The sequence below is a fragment of the Engystomops pustulosus genome, chromosome 1 (genome assembly GCF_040894005.1).
Source record: "Engystomops pustulosus chromosome 1, aEngPut4.maternal, whole genome shotgun sequence".
In the NCBI taxonomy this organism is placed as follows: domain Eukaryota; kingdom Metazoa; phylum Chordata; class Amphibia; order Anura; family Leptodactylidae; genus Engystomops; species Engystomops pustulosus.
The window spans coordinates 157,746,545-157,759,555 of NC_092411.1; the positions used below are offsets into that span (position 1 = coordinate 157,746,545).

General features: G+C 42.7%; 1 protein-coding gene across 6 annotated transcripts in view; it reads right to left on the bottom strand.

The window, feature by feature from the left end:
- JSRP1 (junctional sarcoplasmic reticulum protein 1) overlaps positions 1 to 13,011 on the bottom strand; it is a 79,603-nt gene that overhangs the window by 34,877 nt on the left and 31,715 nt on the right. The window contains exon 1 of one of the 6 annotated variants that reach the window (XM_072112757.1): positions 3,848 to 3,865. The exons of the other annotated variants lie outside the window; for them this stretch is intronic. The gene's annotated coding sequence lies outside the window, so the exon portion shown is untranslated. Of the gene's footprint in view, positions 1 to 3,847; positions 3,866 to 13,011 lie in introns of those variants that run through there. 6 annotated transcript variants of the gene reach the window in all.

Sequence of the window (13,011 nt, forward strand, 5' to 3'; positions counted from 1 at the left end):
GAAACTTGATACTTGTTCAATACTTTCATACTCAGAAAGGTTCAATATCGGGATTCTGTCATTTTCTGGAATTACTTCTGCTGTTGTTTAGACTCCTAGAAGCTATCTGTAGGGGATTACCCAGAGGAGACATTGGTAGGGAATTCCTTTAATAGATGTGTCGGGTTAGTTGAAGAGAAGGGACCACGACATTAAAGCATCATGAACTGTCTATCTATGGTGTTTGTACATCTCCCAAGGCTTCCGCTGAAGGCTCTAAATTATTCAATTAAATAATTTTTTGCCCAGACTGGGACTTGAACTCACAACCTCCTCTTTCCAATAGACTATGCGATTACTGGTTTTCAATGGGGGGATTTTATGCAACTATAGCCTCCATAGAGTTACACTGTGCCTAGCAACATTTGAGAAAAAAAAAACATACGGAGGTCATGCACGTGACGTCCATTTTTTGGCGGATTCATTGACTTCTATAGATGTACGTGGTTCTCATGTGAGACAAAATAATGCATGCTGCTATTTTTTTCCTCACGGTCTGCACATGTGTGCAAAAAACAGACATATGAACAGACACAGATAATCTTCAACTACAGATATATAACGCTCTATGTACTTATAGGAAATCTTGTGTCAATTTTTTTACACAGTGCCTTGTGTTACATTCATGACATGTGACCAGTCCTTTAGCCTTCTAATTATAGCAAACTATACACCATGTACGTGATCACTTGAAACCACAGCAGCTTCCATGAAAGACGGAGAGGAGTAGAAGTCCATGGACTGGGTACAGTTTGCTATTGTTAAGAGGCAAAACGACCTGAGATCATGTCACTATGGTCACATGACATGAACTGTGACCATTAAGGAGGCATAAGGCATGGGAAGGATGGTAGAGCCTGGAGAGCAGCACACCCCCCTCTGATGCCAGTTAATATAAAATAAAAAATGATTTATTTGGATGTAAGCACAAATTTGGAGCTAAAAGAAGGGTGTCAGTTAGTTATTAGGGCTCTATAGAAACCTGTCACTGGCTGTATATATGCAAATGTGGTTCCCTTTAATGTATCAGTTAAATAATCCCATTGACATCAATATAAATTTGATGTCATCAGTTACGGTCAGTTTGGCATGGATCTGTTATTTATGGAAGAAAGGTGCTACAGCCTCCATCATTTTTGCTGTAAAAAAAATGCATGGATAATGTATCCCTGCCTAAACGGGACATAGCAGATGACATAAAATTTACCTTGATGTCAATGGAATACAATAATTACAATTATCTCATTTACATTTTTATTATGTGTTTTAGAATGTATACAACTTAAGAAATAAACTTAAAATACAGCAATTTTCCTCGTGTTAGTATATTTTCAAGGAGGACTACAAAATGATCTTGACATTTAGGAAATTGTATGTTGTTACCTAATTTAGGAAATTGTATGTTGTTACCTAATTTTCATCTGCAGTGACCTCTCTCTCTCTCTACTTCTCTTTCTATACATATATTGTGGGGGTGTTTCTCACAGGTAGTCACTGGTTATCAGCACAGACACAGGTGCTAAAGTAAATGTAGATTTTATTATCTCTTAAACTTCAAGCAAACTTGCTTTCTGCAGCGTGCAATAATAAATTCAAACAGTCCTTGCTTCAGGTATAAAAAAACTACAAATGGAACAATCTCAGCAGGGCAGCAGTGCACTCCGAGGCGCTTTGAGGCAGAACATGGAGGGAACAGCTCGATTTGTCACACACACAGTTCCTACCACCTGAGCAGCTGCCTTTTGATAGGTGGCAAAACCCATACTGGAATATGGGAGCGACCGTCCCAACCATGCTCTTTGGTAGCTCCATAAAAAACTACAACAGGTAAACATACTCCGTAACATTACGTTACTGGCATACAGTTTATACATCACTGAGGCCAGCCACTTTGGTGACACATACCTGTCGTCGACAACTATACGGTGCTCCTATATACATATAAATACATACATACATAAATACATAAAAATAAGGCCGACAAGGGGGGGAACGTGGTGGTGATGTCACGGGACTACTACTACGACAGCTTGAGGATGAGTGCACTTATAGACGCCTTGACCATAATCCAACTACTAGTTATTTATCACGTCTCCAGACCTTACTTAGACGTAATGTAGAAATAGGAGTCCTCTCTAAAAGAACAGCTGAACACCTCCTCCCAAAAAATCCTACATACCCCGTGTGGTATTTCCTCCCTAAGATCCACAAAACATTGTGTGATCCACCAGGACGCCCTATTGTTGCCGGCATAGGGTCTGTCACAGAGCCCATTTCCCAATATTTGGACTGGTTATAACGACCCCTACTGACTGACATTCCGGCTTACATTAAAGATACGACCGCCTTTTTATTAGCTATTAAAGACCTGGTGTGGCAGGATGGATTTTACCTCGTCTCTATCGACGTGGAAAGTCTATATACCCGCATTGCGCAGGACTTGGGCGTTTATGCTGTCCGCCTGGTCCTGCGAAATGCGGATAGGGACACTGAATATATTGAATTTGTGCCAACGACATGAACGTGAAGTTTACAGCCATATTCGGAGGTGACTCTCTTGACTTCCTTGATGTGAGGGTGAAAGTGGTTAACGGAACGCTGCTTACCGAAGGTTTCAGAAAACCTACAGCGACGAATGCACTTTTACACCACAGTAGTTTTCACCCCCCGCATGTCAAAAGCAGTGTACCATTTAGCCAGTTTTTATGTCTTAAAAGACTTAATAGTGACAGTTTACGCTTTGAACAACAAGCACATGAATTGACATCACGCTTCATACAACGGGGTTACCCAAAAGAAGGCATCCTCACCGCATTTCACAAAGCCAATGCAATTCCTCGACGGAGTTTACTTTCCAGGGCAAAGAAACGTGGCAATCAGGGTGGCACGAGATTTGCTTTCTCTTTTGATTTTAGCCCCCATGATGGTTCCGCCAGGAACCAAAATTGGCAGAAATCACAGCTTGCAGACCCCTTGTGACCTTCAGACGCAGCCCCACAGTAGGTACTGAGCTGGTCCGGAGTAGATACTCCGTTTCCAGACAAAGTTGGCTCAGTCAGGGTGCTCCTAGAGGTAATTACAAGTGTGGACACTGCAATTTTTGTATGCACAATCTACAAGCAAAAACCTTAAATCTAGGGGGCGTGAAAATTGATGTGAAACACTTCATTACCTGTAGAACCACCTATGTGGTGTATGTCCTCATATGTACATGTAATAAATTTTATATCGGAAAAACTATCCGGAACATGTTTATGAGATTTAGGGAACACCTACATCCGGTGTCTACGGGTAATGGTTGTCCCAGACTGATTGAGCACATGAGGCTGCACCATCCTAACGAACCTAATCCACTCTGCTTCGCGGGCATAGAAAAAGTGGAAATTAATCCCAGAGGCGGTGATCGCCAGAGAGAACTCTTGCGCCGCAAGGCTAAATGGATATTGAGGTGCAGAGCCATGGGCCCTCTCGGTCTGAATGACCGTAATGATCTTAGTGTCTTCTTATGATTTTTGTAATAACACCGCTGGGTCCTGCAAAAAAACACATTGAATTCCATATAGTAACAGTGCTTCTCTCTTGTATTCTCTTATCTGTTATTGTTTTTAAACACACTGTATGTTATGGACAAATGTCCAAGTTTGTACGCATTCACATGTGTTGTATTGTTGCCATCTATCTATGACAACCTCTCGGGGCTGGCGCTTATAATGCGCACGCCCCGGAAGGATGACGTCAGAGGCTAGAGAAAGTGCTACTCAGCGCGAAACGGCCCGTCGCCTTGCCGCACGTCGGCGTCCTGTATTACCTGCATATCTGTGAATAAAATTTGAAGACTGCATCGGTGAGTGCCGTGATTGGCTTTCTCCTCCTTTCATCTGTGACTACTGCCTTCCTACGCTGAGCACCCCCATGGTCTTCACATCCCTGCAGCACACTGCCAGTCGTTATCACTCCAAATGGTCCCACCACGCCTAAGACTTTAAGGTGCATGGGGGTAGTGCCAGTACCGCTGCTACTCTGTTGTGACTATATAAAAAGACAAATATGCATATTTTTATCACTGACAAGAAACCAGAATGAACGATTCCCGGTTTAGGTAAATTAGGATTACCAAAATTATTTATATCTGCCAAATGCCAGAATAATGAGAGAGTGGAATCTTATCTCTTTTTGTTAAGTCAAACTTTTGCATACACCAAGATTACTATGCCGTTAACCACTTACCGACCGAGGACCAAAATGTACATGCAGGTCGACATCTAGTACACGCGCAACTGGACATACAACTTTGTCCTGTAAAGCTGTCACAATGACAACTGTCAATGGTGACAGCAGTGCGGGACCCTGGCTGTATGCGACAGGTGGGCTACCGTGGTATAGGGCCCTGTGCATCCACCCCCACTCTCCGCGCACCAGTTAAAGGCAGTCCCGAGGTCCAAACGAGGATCCCAGAGCTACCTGCAGAAGCACAATGACATATCCTGTCAGAGACAGGATCAGTTATTGTGCATATCAGATTATGCATCTGCAATACACTGTAATATACTGCTGTACATCAGTATTACTTTGAGCAAGCAATCAAATGATTGCTTGTTCAAGTCCCAGAGTGGGGCAGTCACAAATTGTAAAAAAAAAAATGTTAAAAAAAAATATACAAATAAAAAAAATAAAAGTCCCCTAAATGCTTTATAAATTGGCAAAGTGCTACATATAAAAAAAAAGTGAAAATCACAACATAAACGGCACATATAACATATTGCCATGTCCGTAACAACCTGTGCAATGAAATAAAATTACTAAACCAGTACAGGGAATACCGTAAAAAAAAAAAAGTTATAAATGATTATGCAAAAAAAAAAAAAAAAAAAACAGTAAAAAGTTATCATTTAGGCCACAATGATTCCAATAAAAAGTATAACTCTTCACACAAAAAATAAGCTTTAATACAGCTCATTTTAAAAAAAATTATGAATGCGATTTTTTTATCCAAATATGTTTTTATTCAGCAAAGTTATTCAAACATAAAGAAGAGATATGGTAAATGGGATATCACCGTAATAGAACATAAATAACATGCTTTCTAGGCTATATGGTGTCTAAGACAAAAAACAACCATGGACAGAAATGCATGTCCCAGTTGGCGGGTACTTCACGCACTGTAAATGGTGGTAGAGCGAAGGAGCCCATCTTTATGCGACAGCCGTGATCACATTGGTTGTGATCCCGGCTCCAGGCAACACAGTCCAACATGACCGTGGCGTCTATAGGAATTTCCTCACCTGCCCTCACCTTGATCTCCACCCCCTGCACGCCAGGTTCAAGGGCGGTGCTGATAGTCTCCGTGGCAGCCCCAGGGTCTGATGAAAGACGCCCTGGACAGGATCTGTCACTTCGCCTGTCAACCTATGCATCTACATGGGCTGGCTACTCTAATACACCGCCATACATCAGTATTGCAGCGAATTAGTTTGAACAAGTGATCAGATGATCTCTTGTTCAAGTTGAAGAGTGGGACAGTAAAAATTCTTTTAAAAAGTAGTCCCCTAAATGCCGCATATATTATAAAACTCCCACATATATTAAAACAGTGAAAATCACCAAACAATCCAATTTAGAACTCCCATTTTGTTTTATTGCATGTTCGATGCTTAAACAGTTAACAAGTTTAAGGGCAGTTTTGGATAATTTGAGAGATGCAATTTAAAAATGTGGTACTTTGTGGGGAGTTTCTCATAAATAGAACTTAAATATGAATAAGACCAGAGAAGATGAGATGCACAAGATACCTATCACACAGAGGCATGACAGGCAGATGCTCACACAGATATGTGTTTTCTGATAACTTATCTGCCTGGAGTTTGCATCTTCTCTTTCCTCATGTGTTGTTTGAATAAAGATCACATCTTTGCTTCCACCAGACTTCTAAGGAGGGCTGCTGCCTTTGGTCAGTTTGGATTCTTTGGAGACCTGGCAACAAGAACCAGTAGCTGTGGGCACCGGAACTTATTGACATGTAGACCCTATTGGACGACTAGTGGAGTGCAATCTCATCCTCCATATTGGTTAGGCTACATGCACACAAACATTGTTTTTGTCCATGTGTTCGATCTATCCTTTCTGCTGGTGGCACAATGAAGCATTAACTTCAATGCACCCATATACATGACTCAAAGTAAGCCATCATGTGCTAGCACATGTCCCCATTTATGTGCATAAAAAAACAGGCCCTATTCCTGCTGGAGGTGAAGGCAGTCATCATTATTTTCATCAGTGTGTGGTAGGATGGAGATGAGGCTTGAACGGGCACAACAATTACAGCCCCCTTCTGTTTTATTCAGATTATAGGGAGCCCTAAGAGGTAGACAGCCATCAATCAGGAATTTATCCCATAGAAGCATGTGCCATAGGTCGCTGTGATCAATTCAGTATGGTCCATCATTTTTGCAATCGCTGGCGGTACGAGGGGTCATACACCCAGCAATCAGACATTGATTAAAATAGGGATAAAGTGTCTATTATGGCAAAACAACTTTTTTGGTAATTTATGAAAAAATAAAAAAATATGAATCCCACGTTAGGTAATATTTAAAGGGGTATGCTCATCTGGGCATTCCCATTTAATGTAATACATCTGCCATATATATATATTTCTTCAAAATTGCATGCTATTAAAAAATGTACCCATAATTTCCTATGCATGTAGCTCTGATGTGTCTTAGGAACGAGATAACTGTCCTTGGATATGACCACTCTTGCACCATGGAAGAGGTGGCCATACATGAGCTAATGGGCTCTACCTGACCTCTTTGATTCAGTGTTCATTGCCACAGGGAGGTTGCAGGACATGTAGTTATTCCCTGACATTTATTATGCAAATACTATTTGTTTCTTTGTGCAATCACCAATGGTTGTACCCAAGGACAACAGTCCATATGGCTACATTTATGATAAATTATAATGTCCATTTGAATAAATGTGTATATATATATATCCACTTATAACCCACCATATTACAGGGCCATTGTCTGCTGCTGCTGTGGCAGGTGGAAGCTAAACCGTGATTGGTTGCTGTTCTGCCACAGGTCATTAATATGACCTCTGGTTACTATTGGTTACTACAGGCAATGAGTATAAGACACTTATGTGTGAGGTAAGCTGGATAGGGATAAAGAGATAGGGGAAGATTTATCAGAAATGTCTGAGGTAAAATTGTTAGTTTCCCATGGAAACCAATCAGAGATCAACTTTAATTTTATAAACAGCTGTGCAAAAATTAAACTTGATCTCTGATTGGTTTCCATGGGCAACTAGAGCAGTTCTGCCCTCAGACACTTCTGATAAATCTCTCCATATACAAAGTGACAGTCAGAGACACAGACAGTCGCCGGAATGAGAATGCCCCACACCGACAGTCGCTGTAATGAGAATGCCCCACACTGACAGTCGCTGTAATGAGAATGCCCCACACTGACAGACGCCGGAAAGAGAGTGCCCGAGGCAGACAGTCACTCGAATGAGAGTGCCCGAGGCAGACAGTCACTCGAATGAGAGTGCCCGAGGCAGACAGTCACTCGAATGAGAGTGCCCGAGGCAGACAGTCACTCGAATGAGAGTGCCCGAGGCAGACAGTCACTCGAATGAGAGTGCCCGAGGCAGACAGTCACTTGAATGAGAGTGCCCGAGGCAGACAGTCACTCGAATGAGAGTGCCCGAGGCAGACAGTCACTCGAATGAGAGTGCCCGAGGCAGTCACTCGAATGAGAGTGCCCGAGGCAGGCAGTCACTCGAATGAGAGTGCCCGAGGCAGACAGTCACTCGTATGAGAGTGCCCGAGACACACGGTCACCGGAATGAGAGTGCCCGTGACTCACGGTCACCGGAATGAGAGTGCCCGAGACACACGGTCACTGGAATGAGAGTGCCCGAGACACACGGTCACTGGAATGAGAGTGCCCGAGACACACGGTCACTGGAATGAGAGTGCCCGAGACACTCGGTCACTGGAATGAGAGTGCCCGAGACACACGGTCACTGGAATGAGAGTGCCCGAGACACACGGTCACTGGAATGAGAGTGCCCGAGACAGTCTATAGATACATATAAAATATTTTTGTTAACCCATTCTATTTTGTTACAGCTAAGAGCAGTTATTTACTATCCCGGGCAACGCCAGGAGCTACAGCTAGTATATATATCAAAACTATGAATTAACACATGTGGAATTATATATGTAACAAAAAAGTGTGAAACAACTAAAAAAATATGTCTTATATTCTAGGTTATATTCTTTTGCTTTGATTACTGCTTTGCACACTCTCGGCATTCTCTTCATGAGCTTCAAGACAGTCAACTGAGATGGTCTTCCAACAGTCTTGAAGGAGTTCCCAGAGATGCTTAGCACTTGTTGTCCCTTTTGCCTTCACTTTGCGGTCCAGCTCAACCCAAACCATTTTGATTGGGTTCAGGTCTGGTGACTGTGGAGGCCAAGTCATTAAGCGTAGCACTCCATAACTCTCCTTCTTGGTCAAATTGCCCTTACACAGTCTGAAGGTGCGTTTGGGGTCATTGTCCTGTTGAAAAATGATGGTCCAACTAAATACAAACCGGATGCAATAGCATGCCGCTGCAAGATGCTGTGGTAACCATGCTGGTTCAGTATCCCTTCAATTTTGAATAAATCCCTAACAGTGTCACCAGCAAAGCACCCCCACACCATCACACCTCCTCCTCCATGCTTCACGGTGGGCACCAGGCATGTAGAGTCCATTTGTTCACCTTTCCTGCGTTGCACAAAGACAAGGTGGTTTGAACCAAAGATGTCAAATTTTTACTCTTCGGACCAAAACACAGATTTCCACTGCTCTAATGTCCATTTCTCTTGTTCTTTAGCCCAAACATGTCTCTTCTGCTTATTGCCTGTCCTTAGAGGTGGTTTCTTAGCACTATTTTACCATGAAGGCTGCTGCACACAGTCTCCTCTTAACAGTTGGTGTAGAGATGTGCCTGCTAGAACTCTCTGTGGCATTGACCTGGTCTCTTATCGGAGCTGCTGTTAACCAGCGATTTATGAGGCTGGTGACTCGGCTGGTGACCTCCGCAGCAGAGGTGACACTTGGTCAAGTGCAGGTTTTTGCAACTGCACTCGGGGACACTTTCAAAGTTTTCCCGATTTTTTGAACTGATTGAACTTCATTTCTTCACTTGTTTTTCTTTACTTAGCTGCTTTTCTAGCCATAATACAAATTCTAACAGTCTATTCAATAGGACTATCAGCTGTGTATCGATGTGACATCTGCACAACCCCATTTATAAGGGAAGAAATCCCACTCAATAAACCTGAGCACGCCTGTGATGTGAAAACCTTTTCTGGTGACTACCTCTTGAAGTTCATCAAGAGAATGCCAAGAGTGTGCAAAGCAGTAATCAAAACAAAAGGTGGCTACTTGAAGAACCTAGAATATAAGACAAATTTTCAGTTGTTTCACACTTTTTTTTTGTTAAAGGGGTTATAAATACATTAGGCTTTTTAAAAATAATAAACGCATACTCACCTTTTTCGAAGCTGCTGCGCTGTAATTTGTCTAAACCGTGCCCCTTTTTGTTTACCACGCACCTGGCCACTCCCATCCACCCCCATCTCTCAGCATTGTAGGGCGCAAGGAGATGATGTCGGATGCGAGCTCCCAGCAGTCCAGAAGCTCCCTGTGCGCCCCTGTACACAAACAGGGGCATGGTTCAGATGGACCACGGCACGAGACATCAGCAGTGCCAGAGGAGGTGAGTACACGTATATTATTTTTAAAAAGCCTGTCCCAGCCCATCCTCAATATCCCCTTTAAGTATATTAAAGACATATATTTAATTCCACATGTGTTCATTCATAGTTTTGATATATATAATTCAATTCAATGTCAATGTCCAGATGAGAATACCCCATTAGTAATTACATATCCTATAATACATTCATTTCAACAAGCAAGCTTGTAAACACAGCATTAGCATTAACCTTTCATTATGGAAAAATACATTCTGTCTGAACCCAGCGAATGATAGATTTGCTACATACACATAGTTTAGGATTAAAGCAAGGAAACAAAACAAGCCAACAACAAGCCAGTTTCTTCTAGATAGCTCTAGCAGAGCAAAAGAATTTGGGCTGGGTAAGGTGTAATATGCAGACTGAAAAGACAGGACATATAAGGACAATTTGACAATGTTGCTGTTCATAAGGTGGCAAACGTTGCATACATTCTCAGATATATTACTAACATCAGTTACTAAAGAAGTAACAGACAAAATAAAAATGGCAAAAAATAACAGAAGGGATTTATAAAAACATGCTTTGAATTCTGATGAGATATTTATATTAACTAACCTAGGTTTTAGGGCAGTAAAACAACAAAAAACAAAAGTTAGTATAAATCTAAAAATGTGAGAGCAATTCTTTCTAAACTATCTGGGAACAACAACCACATACAAAGATGGCTTGCAGTAGAAGCTAACTCTCCGATGCCCTGGGTGTTAATCTTCTGGCTGGTCCTTGTTTTCAGGGACACAATACCTTGTGTAGCAGGCTTCTGTTTTAATGAAGTTGTATATTGAAGAGATCTCACATAGGATTTCATGGTGCTGTACAATCAAGAAGGGATTCACAGACATTACCAAAAGACAAGTACAAATGCAAATACCAAAACTACAGAGATCTGGAACAAGTGGGAGGAGGACCCTGAGCGTGAGGGTTCCCAATCAATACGGGAGGGTAGATAGAGACACAAGGTGAGGGAGCAGAGCAGTTAAAGTGTGTTGTAGGCACACACATCTTGAACAGGTGGGTTTTCAGGTTAAGGTTTGGAAAGTGGGGGACAGTCTGACACATTTTAGTAGAGAGTTCCAGAGTACAGAGTATGGGAGATGCATGGCAGAAGTCCTGGAGACGGTTGTGAGAACAACGGATGGTAATAGATTGAAGCAGAAGTTCCTGTGAAGAACAGAGATTATTTGTAGGGCGGTATAGGCTGATTAGTTCATAGATATATGGAGGGGACAGGTTGTGGGCGGCTTTCTAAGTCAGTTAATTTTAAACTGAATTTGTTGTACAATGGGTAACCAGTGAAGAGACTGGCAGAGAAGCGAGAAGAGGGATGGTGTAGCCCGGCAGCAGAGTTAAGGATAGATTGGAGGGGCGTTAGACAGTTAGCTGGGAGACCACAGAGAACAATATTGCAGTAGTCCAAGCGGGAAATGATGAGGGCATGAATTAGCAATTTTGTAAACTTTAGGTTGAGGAACGGTTGGATGTGAGTTATGTTTTAGAGACTGAGGTGGCAGGTTGTAGTAAGGGACAGGAGGTGAGAATTAAAGCATAAGGCAGACTCAAAAGTGACTCCAAGGCAGCGAACTTTGTGGACTGGTGAAAGTTTGGAGCCATGGATTGTGACTGTTAGGCCTGATGGGAGGGATGCATTAGGTGGAGGAAAGTATATATACTACTGAGGGCTGGCTGGCTATATATACTACTGAGGGCTGGCTGTATACTACAGGGGACTGGCTATATACTTAAGGGGGCTGGCTGTATAGTTAAGGGGGCTGGCTGGCAATATACTGGGAGGCTGTGCCCAATGCATTTCCCACCCTCGGCTTATACTCGAGTCATTAGGTTTTCCCAGTTTTTGGTGGCAAAATTAGGGGCCTTGGCTTATACTCGAGTATATACGGTATATCAAAATTGAGGTGAAATTTAGAATGGTACGATTTTTTCGGTAATACGTTCATTTAACCCTACAATTTACATGTTCACAAAAGATAAAAAGAGAAAACCCATCTTAAAATTTGTTATACAATTCCTCCTGAGTACAGGGACAGCCAGCCAGCCCCCATGTAGTATACAACCAGCCAGCCAGCCCCCATGTAGTATACAACCAGCCATTCCCCATGTCCCAGCGGCACCTCTTCTTTCTTCTCTTTGCTGTAACAGCTGGTAGAGCTGCATCCACGCTCCCTTGCAATCTGCCGCCCGGCGCGTGCCTCTGATGATGTCATAGTGTGCGCCGACCGGCAGATTGCAAGGGCGCGTCTCTGCCGGCTAATACAGCATAGAGAAGACAAAAGAGGAGCCGCGCTGAGCATCGGGGCACTGGAGGGTTAGTATGTAAGTTTTTTTTCTTTTATTCACTTGTGCATAAGCGGAAATGAGGTTTTTCAATACATTTTTGCTTATACAAGAGTATATACTGTATGTCAAAATTATCATTTTTGTTATTTTTTTTACGGCTTGCAAGTATAATAATGATTTTGTTTTATTGTACGGGTCATTACAGACGTGGCGATACTACATATGTGGGGTTTTTATAATAAGTAACAGGTCTTTGGTGGCTCTTTGATTGATTTATTAGTCTATTTTCATGTAAAACTTTGTTTATACGTATTAGCACAGTAGATTAAGCTTAAGCTACTGTGCCTCTAATGTCACATACATAACAGGACTTTACAGGTATTTAATATGGACAGACCCAAGATCTTGGCTCGGAGCCCAGGGTTGCCATAGCAACGATCCCCCCCCCACCCCCCCACCCCCCGAAAACACTGTGGGGGGACGTTGATCGAGCAAGGCGAATATCCTTGCAGCCCTTAAAATTCTGTGGTCGCGATTCCCGTGGCATTTAAAAGTTTAATACCTGCGATTGGAGTTCCCCGTAGAGGGAAACGTAGCCACGCATGTGCGAATTAAGCAACAGCAAGCCCCCGGTCGTTACTGGGGAAATCGGTAAGTATAAACATGTTGGGGCTCATTTACTAAGGGCTCCACGGCGCACTTTCGTCGGGTTTCCCGAATTTTTCCGTTTTGCGCCAAATTCCGTAGGGAATTTTGGCGCATGCGATGGGATTTCGGCACAATCGCGCCGGCTTTCACGCAACAGAAATCGGGTGGCGTGGCCGTTGGAAAACGCAACGGATTCGGTAAAACTGCGG